Below are 3,752 nucleotides of genomic sequence, written 5' to 3'. Positions count from 1 at the left end.
AAGTTGTTTAATTTAAAAAAAAATAATGCTTAAAGAAGCAAAGTTGGGCCACATAGGCCTGAGAATTTAAAATATTCCCATCTTCACACCCAAAGAAACTTTGTTAAGGCACTTAGGAAGTACAACCACTCAGAATCAATAAAACCAACTATATCATAATCTCAAACCATATTATTTTTTTTTACTGTTTCTTAAGACTGTTTCTGTTCATCACAGAAACAGTCTTAAGACGATCGTCCATTCTCGTCAAAAATTAAATATTAAAATAAAAAATCGAAATAATATGGTTTGGAGATTATGATATAGATATTTGGTATTGCAACAAAATGCTCCCTTCTTGAAGAGTTATATAATTTAAAGTTACAATGAATGAGTTGTTTTAAATGTTAACGGCTCTAATTGGTTTTATTGATTCTGAGTGGTTGTACTCCTAAGTGACTTTTTGTCTCTTTTCTTTAAGATGATGGAATATTTTAAATTCCCCGAAAGATGTCGCCCCCTGCTTTTTTAAGCATTAAATTTTTTTTTAAATTAAACAACTTAAAGATTGTGAGTTATTGTCCTTTTCACTCTCCTTCAAAGGTTTGCTTTGATAATATGTACTCACACTGGGTTAGAGAACGTTTAGTTATAGATATATGAGTTCAGCAATTTTACATATCTAACATTTTATATGTGATCTGATTACAGATATATTATGTACTAGCTTTTCACAATAGATATTTGTTTGACAGTTCCTACTCCTTTTTATATTGTTTTATTTAGCATTATTTTTAAGTATACTTAGATTTATATTAATTAGTTTTATACTGACAAGAAAGTAACAAATATTGTTAGTACAAATATATAAGTAATTAGTCCTTAAATAAGTGCAGCGAGTTATTTTACTTTGAAAATTTCCAAAAAAAAAATATTTTTTAGTAAAATTTTGAGAATCACTACTGGATCTTTGCTGGGTTTTATTTCTTGTAAATATAAACTACTACCTATGTTGCCATATTATCAAGAAATTCTGTTTTTAAACTAAAAACTAAAAAAAAAATACAAAAAATTTCATATTAAAAAAAATTGGCTAAAAAACCTCATAATAGTGTTTCTGGTGTCGAAATATAATACCCCTAAAAATATTTGTACTTATTTAAGGCTAACCCTGTATAGATATTAACTTCTAATAATTTTAGATTTTGTTGTATATTAGCGTATCTTATTTCTGTAATTTATGTTTGTTTTCTTTCTGTAATTTAATTTTATTTCGGTATTGTTTTGTTTTCTGTTTCTAAATCAGTTTAATTTGTTTAGTTTCGATAGAAGCACCCCCAACAACTTTATATAAGCACCACACAACAATCTACATATATGTATAAAATGCTAATGTTTATCTGTGTCATCTCTACTGAAGTAACGACTTGCTCTAGAAAGTTGCTTTTTTACTAAAAGATAGCTAATTGGCTCTTCTAAAAACTGTCGCCGCTGGATTTTTTGTTTTTCATTTAATTAAAAAAAATCAAAAATATTTTTTTTGATGTCGTGGCGGATGCGCCAGGCTTCAACTAGTTTTGTTATAAATTACTAAAATCGATATTAGACATCTATATTTCAGTATATATTATAATGATTTGGCAATTGCACGATGTGATATCCTACTAATTAAAATACTTTATTATTAAAAGCACTGTTTAGGTTATTCTTTTCTAATTGTTATGCATGGTACCGTGCAATTGCCAAGGCATTTCAGAAAATTGAGGGTCGGGGTGGCTTCAATAACCAGGCAGCGGCACTTTTTCTCGAAAATTACTGTTATCCTCCAAAAAGAATTGGCCGATCGTACCCTGCAAAAATCTCGTATTTGTATATAGTAGTACATATTATTATGGCAATTTTTTTGAGCTGCTTTGCTGTGGGTTTGCAGCAAGAACTGGACAGCTCGCTTTTCTCTTGTGAGTTTTTTTAGGATAATTAAGATCCGCACTGACATGTAATTTTTAGTCGGCCGACTATTTAGTTGCAATGATGAAAACAATACATTCTTATGGAGCCGATCGGCCCAATATTTGATTGCATTGCAATCAAATGCACGCTGCAGGCAATTTTTAATAAGCCGACTATTTAGGTGCATATTTGTAACCAACATAACCTTATAAAGCCGCGCTCGCATGCAATTAAATAGTCTAATAAGTATGGATTGTTTTCACTTTTGCAACTAAATAGTGGCCGACTAAAAATTACAGTCAACGCGTAGGTAGTTTATTTCAACCCCTTCCACTCATTTTAAAAAAGTGAAAAAATTACTAGAAAGTGTGTTTTCATAACAGTAATGCTTCCATAAAATTTCATTAGTCTATCTCTTTTCGTTTTCAAGATAAAAAATAAGAACATTATTTTTCCGCCATCTTTGTACCGCGATATCTCCCTAATGGTTGACTTTTGACCCAACGTTTATGAAGCAAACTCCCCTTTATTTTGAACAAGGAATCATCCCCTGAAGTTTTTCGCATTTGTTTTGAAACACCCTGTATATATGTTATAGGTTGTTTTAAACATAGTTATTGATGAAATGGCGAAGGGGAATCTCGCAACATCCCAAACAGTGATGGACAAAACATTCGATATACCAAGGATATACCCGATGTTTCGCATCCTGTATATACCCAATGGCTAAATCCAGTGGTGCATAGAAATTGGGTAAATACTATATACCCGTTATATACGCAGTATTTATTTTGTTAATTTAACGTACTATAAGAAAATTTTAACAACAATTTATTCTGAATTACCATACACCTCAAAAACAGCACAATAGGATAATAGCCCTAGTGCTTTCTAAACAAAATTTTAGAAAAATGATTAGCTTTGTCTATAAATAAAAATAATTTTAGTTTTTATTAAAGCGTCAAAAGTGATCCTTTTTTACATTTAATAGAACATTTTAATTGTGTCGAATTCAGTCTTCAACTGCTATTTCAAATATGTTGAATATAATTTAATCGTTGTTTAAACAAATAGTATCATGCACTAGTTTCTAACATTTTTTAAGTCATTGTTTACAGTGAAAATCATATCTGGTTATTATAAAACATAGATACCTTAATAAAACAAATTAGATTTAATTTGTTTACTCGAAAAAATAAAAATTTTAAACAAAAGTTTTGTTATTGAATGTTAATTATGTGTTCCTTCATCAAATTGTCAAGAATTTTGAGAAATATTTATAGCACTATAATATTCTTTGATTTTATACCTGAAGTTGACAGCAATTTTCTTATTTTAAATGGCTACCCCTATTTTTTATTACATATTTAAATTCTCTGTAAAATTTTATGAATTTTGATATCAAGCTCTTTATAGCTAACATTAAATGTTTTTGAGAAAAAAAAAAATTAAAATGTTTGACCAAAAAACTGCCTGCGAAAAAAAATGTGTATAGCCTAAACGACAAATTTAGTGATTGACTATCTATTTCAAAAATTAAATTGTTCGAATGTCATATAATATTGGCCGTAGCTGTCATGGAATGAGCGATTAAAAGATTATCATAAATCATTTTCAAATAGAAACCCACTTTTTTAATTTCACTAGTGAAAAGGTTTTTCAATTCATTACTTATTGATTAAACGTGTTCCTATACCTATAATAAATCGTTTTTAAGTTATTTAAAATTTGGTTTTAAAGTGTATATTTTCCTTGATTTTAACCAGTAGCCGACTTTAAACGTCAAGCCAGAGAATAGCGTCAAGCGTTGTAAAACCATATAT

This window comes from Sitophilus oryzae, unplaced genomic scaffold, assembly GCF_002938485.1.
Source record: "Sitophilus oryzae breed Bouriz unplaced genomic scaffold, Soryzae_2.0 scaffold_882_pilon_pilon, whole genome shotgun sequence".
Taxonomy (NCBI): Eukaryota; Metazoa; Arthropoda; class Insecta; order Coleoptera; family Curculionidae; genus Sitophilus; species Sitophilus oryzae.
Note: the sequence above shows the minus strand (reverse complement) of the source record.